This window comes from Coregonus lavaretus (genome assembly GCF_964263955.1).
Source record: "Coregonus lavaretus genome assembly, chromosome: 6".
In the NCBI taxonomy this organism is placed as follows: Eukaryota; Metazoa; Chordata; class Actinopteri; order Salmoniformes; family Salmonidae; genus Coregonus; species Coregonus lavaretus.
Genome location: NC_139993.1, coordinates 24478580 through 24496692, shown reverse-complemented (window position 1 = coordinate 24496692; position 18113 = coordinate 24478580).

Genomic DNA, 18113 nt, shown 5'->3' with positions numbered 1-18113 from the left:
AAATGGCAGCCGGTTTTCCACAGTGTTTTGTGGGATCTTGTTCCGTGTTGGTTTTGTGTTGTAAACAAGGACGTCACGTTATCGTTTTGTTCGTGTGGTGAATCTAAATAAAAGTATGTTCACTTATCACGCTGCGCATTGGTCCACTGTGTTCGACGAGCGTGACAGAAGATCCCACCATAACTGGACCAAGCAGCGTGTCCAGGAGCCAACGCCAGAGGTGACTCTGATGGATGTCCACCTCGACTGGGTCAAGCAGCGTGTCCAGGAGCCAACGCCAGAGAGGACTCTAATGGATATCAACCTCGACTGGGTCAAGCCGCGTGAGGAGGAGAGAGGTTGGACTTGGGAGCAGAAGATGGAGAGTCTGGCGAGAGCCATGGAGGCCATAGCCACGGGGGAGAGACGAACCCAATACATTTTTAGGGGGGGGGCTCACACCGTGGACGACGGGACTGCTGGAGGCAGATAAGGGGCGAGTTAGTGGACGAGGAGAGAAGGCCACCGGGTTACGGGAGCCATTGGCGAGTAGAGGGAAGGAAAATGTAGAGGCACGGCGAGAGGTACTGAGGTGTGTTGCCAGTCCGGTCCGGCCCGTTCCTGATCCCCGGGTAAGGCCAGTGGTGTGTGTTCCCAGTGCGGTCCGGCCTGTTCCTGTCCCTCGCACCAAGCCTGTGATGCGCGTCGCCAGCCCGGTCCGGCCTGTTCCTGCCTCTCGCACCAAGCCTATGGTGCGCGTTGCCAGCCCGGCCCGGCCTGTTCCTGCTCCCCGCACCAAGCCAATGGTGCGCGTCGCCAGCCCGGCCCGGCCTGTTCCTGCTCCCCGCACCAAGCCAATGGTGCGCGTCGCCAGCCCGGCCCGGCCTGTTCCTGCTCCCCGCACCAAGCCTGTGGTGCGCATCGTCAGCCCGGTTCAGCCCGTTCCTGCTCCCCGCACCAAGCCTGTGGTGCGCTTCGTCAGCCCGGTTCGGCCCGTCCCTGCTCCCCGCACCAAGCCTGTGGTGCGCGTCGTCAGCCCGGTCCAGCCCGTTCCTGCTCCCCGCACCAAGCCTGTGGTGGGCGTCGTCAGTCCGGCACAGCCCGTGCCTGGGTCACCGGTGCCTGGTCAGGTACCGGTCAGCTGCTCCACATCGGAGCCTAAGCAATCCGCTCCACCGATGACCAGTCCAGCTCCAGCCAGCGGGGCCAGACCGGACCAGGGGCGCTACGGAGGGTGGTGGTCAAGCCCGGAGCCGGAACCGCCTCCGAGGAGGAATGCCCACCCGGCCCTTCCCTGTTCGGTTTATGTTTGGCGCGGTCGCAGTCCGTGCCTTTGGGGGGGGGGGGGTACTGTCACGCCCTGGCTCTGGGACTCTGTTATGTTGAGCCAGGGTGTGTTGTTTCTATGTGTTTTGTGTTCTAGGTTGATTATCTAGCTCATGTGTTTCTGTGTTGGCCGGGGTGGTTCTCAATCAGAGGCAACGAGTATCAGCTGTTGCTTGTTGTCTCTGATTGGGGACCATACTTAGGCAGCCGGTTTTCCACAGTGTTTTGTGGGATCTTGTTCCGTGTTGGTTTTGTATTGTAACCAAGGACGTCACGTTATCGTTTTGTTGTTTTGTTCGTGTGGTGAATCTAAATAAAAGTATGTTCACTTATCACGCTGCGCATTGGTCCACTGTGTTCGACGAGCGTGACAAGTGAGGAGGACCCTTCACAACGTGAGCCAACCCCTTATTCTCATTATTGATCAATGTATGTGGGAAAGGTATTCTAATTGTACTAAGAATTGCCATTATGCTGTCCAATATCTTGAGCCTTCATGCTCCAGGGATAGCGGAGACGAGAGATGAGAAATGAGAGATCCCCCTCAAGAATGCGCTGCAAAGGCTCAGACCCTTTTACTATGCCGGAAGCAAGTATGACACATTTCTTTTTTAACCATTTGTAATTATATTTAAATTATGCTGTTATTTTTGGAAGGGAACTAATGTCAAACTACGTTGTTTCAGAATTTCAAAAAATAGTTATAAATTGATTTGCATTTTAATGATGGAAATAAGAAAGATTTCTGGCTCCCAGGGTTCTTTTATACAGGTAACGAGCTGAGATTAGGAGCACACTCTTAAAGGGAGTAACCTATATAAAAGACACCTGTCCACAGAAGCAATCAATCAATCAGATTCCAAACTCTCCACCATGGCCAAGACCAAAGAGCTCTCCAAGGATGTCAGGGACAGGATTGTAGACCTACACAAGGCTGGAATGGGCTACAAGACTATCGCCAAGCAGCTTGGTGAGAAGGTGACAATAGTTGGTGCGATTAATCGCAAATGGAAGAAACACAAAAAACTGTCAATCTCCCTCGGCCTGGGGCTCCATGCAAGATCTCACCTCGTGGAGTTGCAATGATCATGAGAATGGTGAGGAATCAGCCCAGAACTACACGGGAGGATCTTGTCAATGATCTCAAGGCAGCTGGGACCATAGTCACCAAGAAAACAATTGGTAACACACTACGCCTTGAAGGACTGAAATCCTGCAGCGCCCGCAAGGTCCCCCTGCTCAAGAAAGCACATATACAGTCCCGTCTGAAGTTTGCCAATGAACATCTGAATGATTTAGAGGAGAACTGGGTAAAAGTGTTGTGGTCAGATGAGACTAAAATTGAGCTCTTTGGCATCAACTCAACTCGCAGTGTTTGAAGGAGTAGGAATGCTGCCTATGACCCCAAGAACACCATCCCCACCGTCAAACATGGAGGTGGAAACATTATGCTTTGGGGGTGTTTTTCTGCTAAGGGGACAGGACAACTTCACCGCATCAAAGGGACGATGGACGGGGCCATGTACCGTCAAATCTTGGGTGAGAACCTCCTTCCCTCAGCCAGGACATTGAAAATGGGTCGTGGATGGGTATTCCAGCATGACAATGACCCAAAATACACGGCCAAGGCAACAAAGGAGTGGCTCAAGAAGAAGCACATTAGCCAGCCTAGCCAGTCTCCAGACCTTAATCCCATAGAAAATCTGTGGAGGGAGCTGAAGGTTCGAGTTGCCAAACGTCAGCCTCGAAACCTTAATGACTTGGAGAAGATCTGCAAAGAGGAGTGGGACAAAATCCCTCCTGAGATGTTTGCAAACCTGGTGGCCAACTACAAGAAACGTCTGACCTCTGTGATTGCCAACAAGGGTTTTGCCACCAAGTACTAAGTCATGTTTTGCAGAGGGGTCAAATACTTATTTCCCTCATTAAAATGCAAATTAATTTATAACATTTTTGACATGCGTTTTATTGGATTTTTTTGTTCTTATTCTGTCTCTCACTGTTCAAATAAACCTACCATTAAAATTATAGACTGATCATTTCTTTGTCAGTGGGCAAACGTACAAAATCAGCAGGGGATCAAATACTTTTTTCCATCACTGTAGGTCATGGTTTGTTGCTTGTAAAGTACATATTTGATGTTCTATAACAGAACCCTGACAAACAGCCAACATGTCAACAATGAATATGGAAGGAAACAAAGGGAAGAGGGACTCCAAACTTTGCAGCGTCATTATAGGTACAGTGGAGTTCAAATCATGACATTTACATGATACTTTACAGCAGGTGAAGTCCAAAACGAACAAAAACTTCACAAAATGTCGGCACAATATATGCACAAACTGTTCCGAACTGTTTCGGCTGGGAATCATGCGGATGCCTTTATTTAGTAAAGGCGTCCACATGCTTCCTAGCCAAAATAGTTTTCTAAAGGCAAGTCGAAGTCAGTAGCCGAAGTCTACGACCGTTCATTGGTGATTGGTCAACAGTAGGGATTCTTCAATAAAGTATTTGTTGTCATTCAACGAGAGACAACTTGTTTTCATGGAATTTTTTCATTGAGGAATACTGCACCAAACATCTTAATTATATGTAAAATTGCACGACTATGATCTTCTTGGCAAAAACGTCAAACTTAATGACAGATTTCTTGAATTATCTTAGATTAATTCGGACTATTTTGAGGAAGTGTGTACAGTGCCTTACAAAGGTATTCATCCCCCTTGGCGTTTTTCCTATTTTTATTTGGATGTCATGTAATGGACATACACAAAATAGTCCAAATTGGTGAAGTGAAATGAAAAAAATTACTTGTTTCAAAAAATTCTAAAAAATAAATAACGGAAAAGTGGTGCGTGCATATGTATTCACCCCCTTTGCTATGAAGCCCCTAAATAAGATCTGGTGCAACCAATTACCTTCAGAAGTCACATAATTAGTTAAATAATGTCCACCTGTGTGCAATCTAAGTGTCACATGATCTGTCACATACACCTGTTCTGAAAGGTCCCAGAGTCTGCAACACCACTAAGCAAGGTGCACCACCAAGCAAGTGGCACCATGAAGACCAAGGAGCTCTCCAAACAGGTCACGAACAAAGTTGTGGAGAAGTACAGATCAGGGTTGGGTTATAAAAAAATATCGGAAACTTTGAACATCCCATGGAGCACCATTAAATCCATTATAAAAAAATTGAAAGAATATGGCACCACAACAAACCTGCCAAGAGAGGGCTGCCCACCAAAACTCACGGATCAGGCAAGGAGGGCATTAATCAGAAAGGCAACAAATAGACCAAAGATAACCCTGAAGGACCTGCAAAGCTCCACAGTGGAGATTGGAGTATATATCCATAGGACCACTTTAAGCCGTACACTCCACAGAGCTGGGCTTTACGGAAGAGTGGCCAGAAAAAAGCCATGGCTTAAAGAAAAAAATAAGCAACCACGTATGGTGTTTGCCAAAAGGCATGTGGGAGACTCCCCAAACATATGGAAGAAGGTTCTCTGGTCAGATGAGACTAAACTTGAGCTTTTTGGCCATCAAGGAAAACGTTATGTCTGGCACAAACCCAACACCTCTCATCACCCCGAGAACACCATCCCCACAGTGAAGCATGGTGGTGGCAGCATCATGCTGTGGAGATGTTTTTCATCGGCAGGGACTGGGAAACTGGTCAGAATTTATGGATGGTGCTAAACCCCCCCAAAATCAATTTTAATTCAAGGTTGTAAGGCAACAAAATAAGAAAAATGCCAAGGGGGGTGAATACTTTCGCAAGCCACTGTATTACAAAATGTTCCACGTTGAAATGACATGGTGTGCCCAGTGGGAAGCTCTTTTTTTTTGTTAAAACATTTCTAGCCTGTCTATCTCTGGGTATCAGGGTTTATGCATTATGCTCGACCTGCTCAGTTTTCCACCAGAAAATGGCCAAAAAGAGTAGAACCAGGTCACCTGCTTTTACACTAGGGTTCAACTATAAGATGTTTCTTTAAAAAAAAGCATATTTTAAAAAGGATTAGTTTCATCATATTAAAACGAGAGTTCAGTTCACATAACAGGGTTGACCTTAAAATGAGGGACAGGTTTTTTGTTACTTTAAAAGGAACCACTAATCACATTAAATAAATAATAATCTTCAGAAATGCCTTTGTCAAAGCAACATAATAACTAGGGCTTTACAATGATGGTGAAAACTTTGAGAAATGTTGGGGTAACTTGGATTAAAATCTTCCTAGAAGTCAGAGGGTGCACAGAGGGACATGACAAAATGCAGAATTTTGGCACTTTAGCAAGTCTTTAAAGATTTATTGATGGTCTATATTAAAGGCAGTGTTGAGGAAGCTACTCTGAACATAGTTTACTAAGCTACCAATTACTTCACACTGGAAGAAGTAAAGCTACACTAAAGCTACCCATAAGAAAACATATAGTTTACTTAACTAAATTTACTTTGAAAAACAAACTACTTTGTGAAAGATTATCATATGTAAATCTGAAATGTCATAGACTACAATTTGCCAGACAGATCCCTTTGGGGTCAAATTGTAACAAGTTTTGGTTTTTCTATTTATATTTCGAGGTGGCACATTGGCACGTGGGGCGCACCGATTGGTTTCACTTCACTTTCATAAGGATATTTCATGCTGAAACCCTCATATTAAACACAAATGGTATTCACTAAGTTAATGGTTTATATTTAAGAATGTTTTCCAGATTTGTCATTCTATATATATTTTTTAATCATCTTATTTAATTACTTCGTATATTTTACATGTGATAAGGCCACACAGAGGGCCAGAGATCAGCTGTAGTACCCAAAAGGGCCACTAGATGTGTTGTGATAGATTACATAAAATCCTTGAAAGATACGAAAATTCTGGTAGTTTACTGGTAAACTTCGAAAGGGACTGCCGTGTGCTGAAGCGCATAGCGTCTGTCCTCGGTTGCAACATTCATTACGGCGTTCCAAACTGCCTCTGGAAGCAACGTCAGCACAATAACTGTTCATCGGGAGCGTCATGAAATGGGTTTCCATGGCCAAGAAGCCTCACACAAGCCTAAAATCACCATGCGCAATCCCTAGCATCTGCTGGAGTGGTGTAAAGCTCGCCGCCATTGGACTCTGGAGCAGTGGAAACGCGTTCTCTGGAGTGATGAATCACGCTTCACCATCTTGAAGTCCGACTGACAAATCTGGGTTTGGCGGATGCCAGGAGAACGCTACCTGCCCGAATGCATAGTGCCAACTGTAAAGTTTGGTGGAGGTGGAATAATGGTCTGGTGTTTTTCATGGTTCGGGCTAGGCCCCTTAGTTCCATAAAATACAGTACAGCATACAATGACATTCTAGACGATTCTGTGCTTCCAACTTTGTGGCAACAGTTTTGGGAAGGCCCTTTCCTGTTTAAGCATGACAATGCCCCCGTGCACAAAGCGAGGTGCATACAGAAATTGTTTGTCGAGATCGGTGTGGAAGAACTTCACTGGCCTGCACAGAGCTCTGACCTTTGGGATGAATTGGAACGCTGCACCTAATCGCCCAAAATCAGTGCCCGACCTCCCTAATGCTCTTGTGGCTGAATGGAAGTCCCCGCAGCAATGTTCCAACATCTAGTGGAAAGTCTTCCCAGAAGAGTGGAGGCTGTTATAGCAGCAAAGGGGGGACCAAGTCCATATTAATGCCCAAGATGTTGGAATGAGATGTTCAACGAGCAGGTGTCCACATACTTTTGGTCATGTAGTGTACATGTTTTAAATATTTTCAATAAACTATTGGCGTTCTCTGAGTCCACATGATATTTCCTCCTTCTTGAAATCGTGAATAATATTTGCATAGGCCAATGTTTTCCATAGGCTATGTCAAAATCATACGAGCATGTTATAATTTTTATGACTCACATGGTCAATATTGAAAGATTATACAGTTTATTGTATTCTAACGATATGTCATATAGAGCTATTACCATGGTATTTTGTTTTCTATCATGTTGGTGCAACTTAGTTCCTCAATTGTTGTTCCTATCCAATCAAATGCCTGGGATGAACTGTGCTCTGACCGTTACTAGAATATGACTGGTTCTGTAGGAAAAATAGATATCAAATTATCTTTCAGTGTAAGCCCAAAACACTGAACACGAATATATATGTAATGAAAATGACAATATATCCCCATGTTTCATAAGAACCCACTCCACTGAGCAATCATGAAGAATCCCCACCACGCCCATATGAAAACAGATCTGTATTTTCATTTTCATAATATCCCCTTTCACAATATCCTCAACATATCTCCATCAACCTCTCCCAGCTCTATTATAAGCCTTGTTTCCTAATCCTCTACTGTAAGCACCCTCTTTGTTTGGGGATGTATTGGAGGCTGGACATCCAGATTGCTAGAGGGTGGCGTGTTTGCTGTGTCATGTGGCATTACAGTGCCTCCTCTGTTCCTTATGTGAAGACACAGCTAGCACATTTGATTCCTTGGAAGTTGTGGGAACGTATGTTTTTGGTTTCACATTGGTTGTGGGAACAAAGCCATACGTTTCCTGACTGGTAAAACTGATTTATTATTTTTTTTACATTCTGAGAACAGAAGTGAACATTTAGCCTCTTCTGGGAACTTTATTTTTAGGTTGCAGGGAGTTTCTGAGAATGTTTTACTCTGGTTCCTTGAAAGTTTTCCTGGGAGGTTTTATTAAAGGTCCAATGCAGGCACTTTTATCTAAATCATATCATTTCTGGGTAACAATTAAAGGTGCAATATGCAGAAATCGCTCCGCCATTTCCTGGTTACAAAAATTCTAAAAGTTCACCTAATTTCAGTTTATGTAACAAAACAAGCAGTAATTGTGTATAGAGAATCATAGTACCATTTAAACCGTGAAATATATTTTCCATTACCAAAAATAAAGTATTTACAGCTGTTTGGAGCTGGTGTACAAAACTGAAAGTAAAAAAACGCAAAACCTAAACTTAAGAACGGGAAGCATAGAAATAACGCACATAGAACAGATCTACCGCTTCATAGACTTGCTTTCAATGCGAATGGCAGATCTGTAATTCACATTTCTATGTGAATTTGGTCAGGTCGCCCAAAAAGTTGTATATTGTATCTTTAAGTACCTTATTGTGATTGTTTTTAATAAACATTGTCAAAAAGAAACAAATAGTGCTTTAGCAAATAGCAATTTCTCAAGCAACAATTTAGTTAGAACTGTCTAGGAGTGGTCTGAGCGGGGAGGGAAAAACTGAAAGATTATCTGTTATTGGCAGAGAGGTTTGGACCTCTCTTTCTTTTTATTCGAACTAATTTACTGCCTGGTCATATCACCAGACAGGCCAAAACGCCATCCCATCAAAACAGGCTAAAATTTCAGGTCGTCCTTTCAAACCGCTCTTACACTAAAAGGGCATTGTCATAATCTTTCACAATTTTACAGTATTATTCCAACCTCAGTGTGGAAATATATTTTATTAGGTACACCCATCTAGTACAGGGTCGAACCCCACTTTGCCTTCAGAACAGCCTGAATTCTTTGGGGCATTCTACAAGGTGTCGGAAACATTCACAGGGATGGTGGTCCATGATGAAACAACGGCATCACGCAGTTGCTGCAGATTGGACGGCAGCACATTCATGCTGCGAACAGCCCGTTCCATCTCAGCCCAAAGATGCTCTATTGGCTTGAGGCCTGGGGACTGCGCAGGCTACTCATGTAAACTGAACTCGCTGTCATGTCCAGGGGATGTTTTTCCACTCCTCAATTGTCCAGTGTTGGTAATCGCTTGTCCACTGGAGTCGCTTCTTCTTATTTTTAGCTGATAGGAGTGGAACCCGGTGTGGTCGTCTGCTGCAATAGCCCATCCGTGACAAGGATCAACGAGTTGTGCGTTCCGAGATGCCGTTATTCACACCATTGTTGTACTGCGCTGTTATTTGTCTGTTTGTAGCCCGCCTGTTAGCTTGCACAATTCTTGCCATTCTCCTTTGACCTCTTTCATCAATGAGCTGTTTTCACCGACAGGACTGCCGCTGACTGGATGTTTTTCGCACAAACCTTAGATGATGTCGTGCGTGAAAAGCTCAGGAGGGTGGCCGTTTCTGAGATACTGCATTCGGCGTGCCTGGCATCGACGATTATACCACTCTCAAAGTCACTTAGTTTACTCGTTTCGCCCATTCTAACATTCAATCGAACAGTAACTGAATGCCTTGATGCCTGCCTGCTTACTTTACAGTGGCTTGCGAAAGTATTCACCCCCTTGGCATTTTTTCCTATTTTGTTGCCTTACAACCTGGAATTAAAATGGATTTTTGGGGGGTTTGTATCATTTGATTTACACAACATGCCTACCACCTTGAAGATTAAACATATTTTTTCTTGTGAAACAAACAAGAAATAAGACAAAAAAACTGAAAACTGCATAACTATTCACCCCCCCCCAAAGTCAATACTTTGTAGAGCCACCTTTTGCAGCAATTACAGCTGCAGGTCTCTTGGGGTATGTCTCTATAAGCTTGGCACATCTAGCCACTGTGAGTTTTGCCCATTCTTCAAGGCAAAACTGCTCCAGCTCCTTCAAGTTGAATGGGTTCCGCTGGTGTACAGCAATCTTTAAGTCATACCACAGATTCTCAATTGGATTGAGGTCTGGACTTTGACTAGGCCATTCCAAGACATTTAAATGTTTCCCCTTAAACCACTCAAGTGTTGCTTTAGCAGTATGCTTAGGGTCATTGTCCTGCTGGAATGTGAACCTCCGTCCCAGTCTGAAATCTCTGGAAGACTGAAACAAGTTTCCCTCAAGAATTTCCCTGTATTTAGCGCCATCCATCATTCCTTCAATTCTGACCAGTTGCCACCACCATGCTTCACTGTGGGGATGGTGTTCTCGGGGTGATGAGAGGTGTTGGGTTTGTGCCAGACATAGCGTTTTCCTTGATGGCCAAAAAGCTCAAGTTTCATCTGACCAGAGTACCTTCTTCCATATGTTTGTGGAGTCTCCCACATGCCTTTTGGCGAACACCAAACGTGTTTGCTTATTTTTTTCTTTAAGCAATGGCTTTTTTCTGGCCACTCTTCCGTAAAGCTCAGCACTGTGGAGTGTACGGCTTAAAGTGGCCCTGTGGACAGATACTCCAATCTCCGCTGTGGAGCTTTGCAGCTCCTTCAAGGTTATCTTTGGTCTCTTTGTTGCCTCTCTGATTAATGCCCTCCTTACCTGGTCCGTGAGTTGTGGTGGGCGGCCCTCTCTTCGCAGGTTTGTTGTGGTGCCATATTCTTTCCATTTTTTAATAATGGATTTAATGGTGCTCCGTTGGATGTTCAAAGTTTCAGATATTTTTTTAGAACCCGAACCTGATCTGTACTTCTCCACAACTTTGTCCCTGACCTGTTTGGAGAGCTCCTTGATCTTCATGGTGCGGCTTATACTTTTTTGAAACAAGTTAATTTTTTCATTTCACTTCACCAATTTGTACTATTTTGTGTATGTCCATTACATGAAATCCAAATAAAAATCAATTTACAATACAGGTTGTAATGCAACAAAATAGGGAAAACGGCAAGGGGGATGAATACTTTTGCAAGGCACTGTATATAACAAGCCACAGTCACGTGACTCACTGTCTGTAGGAGCGATCGATTTTGGTGAACGGGGTGGTGTACTTAATAAACTGGCTGGTGAGTGTTTTTGAATGCACTGGGCCTTTAACGCTCTGAGAATGGATACTATAGGTTATTTGAAGATAATTAAATAACATTCTGAGAACATTCATTAAATGTTGTGAAAGTTTTATGGTTATTATTGAAAGTTTTCTTAACTCTAAGAACTAAATGTACAGTTAAAGTTGGAAGTTTACATACACCTTAGCCAAATACATTTAAACTCAGTTTTTCACAATTCCTGACATTTAATCCTAGTAAAAATTAGGATCACCACTTTAAATGTGAAATGTCAGAATAATAGTAGAGAGTTTTTATTTATTTCATCACATTCCCAGTGGGTCAGAAGTTTACATACACTCAATTAGTATTTACATTTTACATTTTACATTTTAGTCATTTAGCAGACGCTCTTATCCAGAGCGACTTACAGTTAGTGAATACATTTTTGTTTTTGTTTTTTTATACTGGCCCCCCGTGGGAATCGAACTCACAACCCTGGCATTGCAAACGCCATGCTCTATCAACTGAGCTACATCCCTGCCGGCCATTCCCTCCCCTACCCTGGACGACGCTGGGCCAATTGTGCGCCGCCCATGAGTCTCCCGGTCGCGGCCGGCTGCGACAGAGCCTGGATTCGAACCAGGATCTCTAGTGGCACAGTTAGAGATCGGTTAGAGCTTGGTAGCATTGCCTTTAAATTGTTTAACTTGGGTCAGATGTGTCGGCATTGCCTTTAAATTGTTTAACTTGGGTCAAATGTGTCGGGTAGCCTTCCACAAGCTTCCCACAATAAGTTGGGTGAATTTTGGCCCATTCCTCCTGACAGAGCTGGTGTAACTGAGTCAGGTTTGTAGGCCTCCTTGCTCGTACACACTTTTTCAGTTCTGCCCACACCTTTTCTATAAGATTGAGGTCAGGGCTTTGTGATGGCCACTCCAATACCTTGACTTTGTTGTCCTTTGGAAGTATGTTTGGGGTCATTGTGCATTTGGAAGACCCATTTGCGACCAAGCTTTAACTTCCTGACTGATGTCTTGAGATGTTGCTCAATATATCCACATAATTTTCCTTCCTCATGATGCCACCTATTTTGTGAAGTGCACCAGTCCCTCCTGCAGCAATGCACCCCCACAGCATGATTCTGCCAGCCCCCGTGCTTCACGGTTGGGATGGTGTTCTTCGGCTTGCAAGCATCCCCCTTTTTCCTCCAAACATAATGATGGTCATTATGGCCAAACAGTTCTATTTTTGTTTAATCAGACCAGAGGACATTTCTCAAAAAAGTACGATCTTTGTCCCTGTGTGCAGTTGCAAACCGTAGTGTGGCTTTTTTATGGCGGTTTTGGAGCAGTGGCTTCTTCCTTGCTGAGCGGCCTTTCAGGTTATGTTGATATAGGACTCGTTTTACTGTGGATATAGATACTTTTGTACCTGTTTTGTCCAGCATCTTCACAAGGTCCTTTTTAGGAAACGTTCTGTTCAAGTAATGAAATACCAAGATTTTGTATTAATTTTTGTTAAGTTCCTTAAATATGCTGAGAATGATCCAAAGCCAAGCAACTATCCTGCACCAATTGTTGGGAAGGTTGTATGTAAAATAACCATAGGACAACCACACTCTCACCAAGCTATAAGAAACATATGGTTCTCAGAACGTTATGTGCTAACTGGGGAGATGGTTCCTAAATACAGTCATATGAGCTTGCCTGGCAACAAAACCTTCTCACTCTATGTTTGAGTCATAGCTAGTTTTTGTGAAACATCTCAGCATTTTATAAGGAGACGGAAGGACTTCCTGCATTAGGCTATAGGGAAACTCTCAAGGGATATCAAAGTTGTTGAGAAATTAGGGTGAAATAGCAAGTACTGGGAATTTCCAGGGAACAGTAAAACCTAATTCTATGGGTCAGCAAAAAAAGTGTATCATGACCATTTGGTGCTGCAGTTGCTGTCTCACAAGAAGTGGGGGAAGGGAGAAAGACAGTGGTCACTGGCCACAGCCCAGTGTGGCCGGAAATGTCCTGTTGTCGAAATAAAAAAGTCACCAACTGACTTTTTGACTGCCTCTGCAGTCTTGTGAATCACTCATCTTTGATCCATTCATAACCATTGTAGTTAATGATTTGAATTCATTAGCTATTCAGACTCGATGCAGCTGACTCTCTCTGCCTTTAGCCACACTCTTTTTTTGGACATCATGTAAGCCACTGTTTTTGGAGCCACTGTTTTAGAGGTTGTCATGTTGAAACACAATACCATAAGTGAATATTTTAAAAGCTATTGAACTTCTCACATACAGGTTGAACATACTAGATAGCTGGGGTGCCACTTGGTTTTAGAGGTGGGGGGGGACATAACCTAGCATCTAAAGCTAATTTACTTTATTTGTACACAATCCAATATGCTGTCTCCATTTAGAACAAAAAGTAAGCAAAAATGCCCACATTTATAAAGTTAGGTAAGATATCATTATTAAATATGTTTAAGTGATTAATAAGACTGAATTAGATCAAATGTAATTCAATAATAAATATTGTGTTGCACCTTTAACCAATAGCCTAACAAATGAACAACTCTTGAAAAAATACAAAGACTTTTGATTTCAGCCAGCCCGACCCCCACCAGTCTAGTCAATATCTAAATTCTCTCCCAATACAATTTCCTTTCCAGTTCACACCTTAAATAGTTTTCATTCCCAGGGGAAAGGTTTGGAAACAAAAAACTAAACACAAAAAACCACATACATCTCAAATATACGTTAACACACAGAAACAGCAAATCCTCCATATAATTAATCTCATAGGACTAACAGTACTGTAGAGTTCTTTTTACTTGCACACAATATAGCTGGGTCGCCCAGTCCTGTCCCTAGGGGTCCACCACCCTGCAGCTCCCCAACTCAACACACCCCACTCAGCTTTAGGATCTTAGTGAAACTTTAATTATTGGTTTCAGGTGTGTTAGGCCAAGGCCAGAGTGACAACCCATAGGCTGGCAGACCCCCAGGGCCAGGACTGAGCAGCCCAACCACTAGGGATTACCAAAATAGGTATCTCCCCTGACGTGGGCATGTTTTCAATACAGACCCCTTTAGTCATACGGTATTCCATATAAGGCATCCAGACCTTATGAAAGTTCCCAGTATACCCTTACTCTTGTAATAAATCAAATCTAGTGATACATAACTTGATATTGTGGGAGGATAACCAACCTTCCAGTTAACAGCAATGCATTTCTTAGCAGCTATAAATGATTGGTTACACAGTTTCTTCAGATAACAGTCTCCAGTATCAACATTTCCAAGCAAACAAAAACAGGGAGAAGGGAGAATCTGTAAACATGCTGAGATAAAATAACATACTCTTTGCCAGAATTCAGACCATTACATATGCAAATATGTCCCTTTTGGTGTTTTACACCTCCAGCAGAGGAATTACATTTCTGAGTGCATGTCATTTAGTTTAACTGGCATATAGTATGTTATATGGATGGCCTTAAACTGCAGTAATTTATGTCTGAAATGTTATTAACATGACTGGGCATTCAAACATATCTGTATCTATTAATCATCATCAATAGCTTCTACCAGGTCTTCCTCACATTTTTGTTTTACATGTTTTGTGTCATTGGAAAAAGACTCTATCAACCCTTGATACAGTTTGGAGATTTGTCAGACTGCCTTAAAATAGCATCTGGCTTGTCAAATGTGTTTGCTGCACAGAGAGAATAAAGTGTTGTATCTGCAAAATTTCACCTCACCTCCATCACAGACTGGTCTTCCATGGCTGCCTGACCCTGCTGAGACCCTTGTCACCATCTGATCCTCCTAAAATAAGGCATGACAAAGAATTACATTGGTGTACATTTATACATTATATTATCCAAGAATAGAATCAATGGTTCAATAATTGAAATTACCATTATTCCCAGATCCCAGACTGTAGCTTTAAACTTAAGCTGCTGTCATGTAGCTACTGTAGGTCTACCCATCAATTCAAGATGGAACTTTGTATCACTCACTGATATTGTTACTATAGGCCTACTGCAAAATTCACCTGAGCTCCGTAGACTGGTCTTCCCTGGCTGTCTGACCCTGCTGGGACCCCTGTCACCATCTGATCCTGCTAAGACATGATGAGCATAGTGTTGTATATTGACTGCACTAGAGGGCTGCATTCCTGCGGGACCTGCGGGTCCTGACAGAAATCATTGCAGGGTGGTTGGCCGGGAGCGGGCGGTCAGACAGACGACTTTAGGATACTATTTTTTTATTTTTTTTACTGATTATTTGGAAACGGTCCTCTTTCTGCTTTGTATGCGTTAGCCTACCTATTTTATTTAAAGCACATATTTTTCGCATTATTCACACACTCAGAATTCACTGCTTCAACTTCAGTAGCATACCTCTCCTAGTTGGACGTGAGAGTTCAAGTGCACCTAGGATGTGTGGTCTCATTGAAATAGAGTAGGCTGCCTACAAGTGGCAGTTAACTTGAATATGAAATTAACTTCAATATGATTAGACTGTGGTTTACTACAGTGTCTGTAAACAAATATTGATAATGGAAAGAAGTGTAGGGCGCTCAACCAACTTGAGTCGAAGTGCAATCAAAAAATGTAATCATCATTGAAAAGGAAAAGGCATAACGCGCACATAGGTTAGGCTACTATGGTGAGCGAGCGTTGCAACTTTTAATTTTCAATAAATACTGATTACCCATTTATGTGTCACTGCCTGCAAATCGTCCTCCTAAATTGTAGGCTATATCCTATAGGCCTATGCAAAATGTAGCAAGTGTCGCTGTCATCATTCTTGCTGCGCTGCTTCCAGTTCAGTAGCCATACCTGCGAGATCAGGTGCACGTGTGGTCTCAATTAAATAGAGTAGGCTATAGCCTATGCATGGGCGGGGAAGCACGAGGCAGTTATCTTTCCAAGGAAATGTACTTCCTAAATAAGCCTATGATTAGGCTAAAGTTTACTACATTGCCTAGAAATAGGCCTAAATATTGATCACCCATATTTCTCCATCTGAAAATCTTCCCACTCCTAAAAGGTAGGCTATAAAAATAGCTCAAGAGAAAGTACAAGTCTCTCCAACTCTGCTCTCTTCAAACTACATCTAGCATATTGGCTGATATAGCTCAGTAATACCATATAAGGGCCATGTGAGAATCTCTGGTAATTTAACCTATTTCTTAAGTTATTTTTGCGCATTTGATATTGCCTATAGGGTGCAAAATTGCTGGGACCATGGCTGACAAGTGAGCTGCGTCACATCTGCCTAAAATAACATTGCATGACGGCGGTTGGGTTTAGGACCAGTTCTTGCGGTAGCGGGAGGGAGTCGGACAGCTGTTTATTACTGTGTGAGTGTGAAAAGTAGGGAATTAGCTAGGGAAACTGACAGATCAATAACGTTATATTGCCATACTGACTAATAAAACGTCAGAATATCTATCTTCAATCGTTTGGCTGATGGATTCATTGTTTGATTCAGATCTAGTGTGATTGAGGCAAAAATAATAGCTAACGTTAGCCAACTTTTGGCCAGCTCTCTCTCTAACGGTACATCAACTGGTGAAAGCTAGCCAAGTTAATTTACGGGACAAAACAAAGGCTACAAAACATTTCTGTACAAACAACAGCTGTTAGATAGTAATAATAACCACCTCATATCGATATCTGACAGATAACTAGAGGCTAGAACTGACCTGGCTGTGGTAGCTACTAGCTAGCGTAATTTATTCCTTCACCTCAGTCGAGAGGAGATGAAACATTAGCTAACATTACATGTCAGTTACAATACTAGCTCAGCACTGCGAATAAACACTATTCAATTATTTATTTTTTAAAGTTAAACAGCAGTTACCTTGCCAGCTTCATCAGTCAACTAAAGAGTAGCCAGTTTCTGCTTTGCTTGCTTTTACAACTCGGTGAAAGAGCGCAACACATATACACTGAACTATGCTCAACTCTCCCGTGCTGGTCCAGCCAGCCTTCCAGAAGCTTTGCCTTCACACAGCCTGTCAACCCGCTCTGTGGTGTCCACGCAGTCCTAAATCCAGCCTGCTGAACACTCCAAACAGCCTACCCCGACCGCTCGGAGGAGTCTGAATGGTCCTAAAGCACAAAAATGCAATTTCAGAATGTGGGGGTGACATGATTCCCCCGTCCCCAGTGAAAATTGCGCCCCTGCTAGATACAGTACATTCAGAAAGTATTCAGACCCCTTGACTTTTTTTCACATTTTGTTACATTACAGCCTTATTCTAAAATGGATTAAATTGGTTTTTTTCCCTCATTAATCTACACACAATACCTCATAATGACAAATCAAAAAGAGGTTGTTAGCAATTTTAGCAAATGTATAATAAAATAAAAACGGAAATATCACATTTACATAAGTATTCAGACCCTTTACTCAGTACTTTGTTGAAGCACCTATGGCAAAGATTACAGCCTCGAGTCTTCTTGGGTATGACGCTACAAACCTGGCACACCTGTATTTGGGGAGTTTCTCCTATTCTTCTCTGCAGATCCTCTCATGCTCTGTCAGGTTGGATGGGGAGCGTCGCTGCACAGCTATTGTCAGGTCGCTCCAGAGATGTTAGATCGGGTTCAAGTCCGGGCTCTGGCTGGGCCACTCAAGGACATTCAGAGACTTGTCCCGAAGCCACTCCTGCGTTGTCTTGGCTGTGTGTTTAGGGTATTTGTCCTGTTGTAAGGTGAACCTTCATCCCAGTCTGAGGTCCTGAGCGCTCTGGAGCAGTATATCTCTGTACTTTGCGCCATTCATCTTTCCCTTGATCCTGACTAGTCTCCCAGTCCCTGCCGCTGAAAAACATCCCCACAACATGATGCTGCCACCACCATGCTTCACCGTAGGGATGGTGACAGGTTTCCTCCAGGTTTCCAAATCATGTCCAATCAATTGAATTTACCACAGGTGGACTCCAATCAACTTGTAGAAACATCTCAAGGATGATCAATGGAAACAGGATGAACCTGAGCTCAAATTCGAGTCTCATAGAAAAGGGTCTGAATACTTATGTAAATAAGGTATTTCTGTTTTTATTTGTAATATGGGGGTATTGTGTGTAGAATGATGAGGAAACATATTTAATACATTTT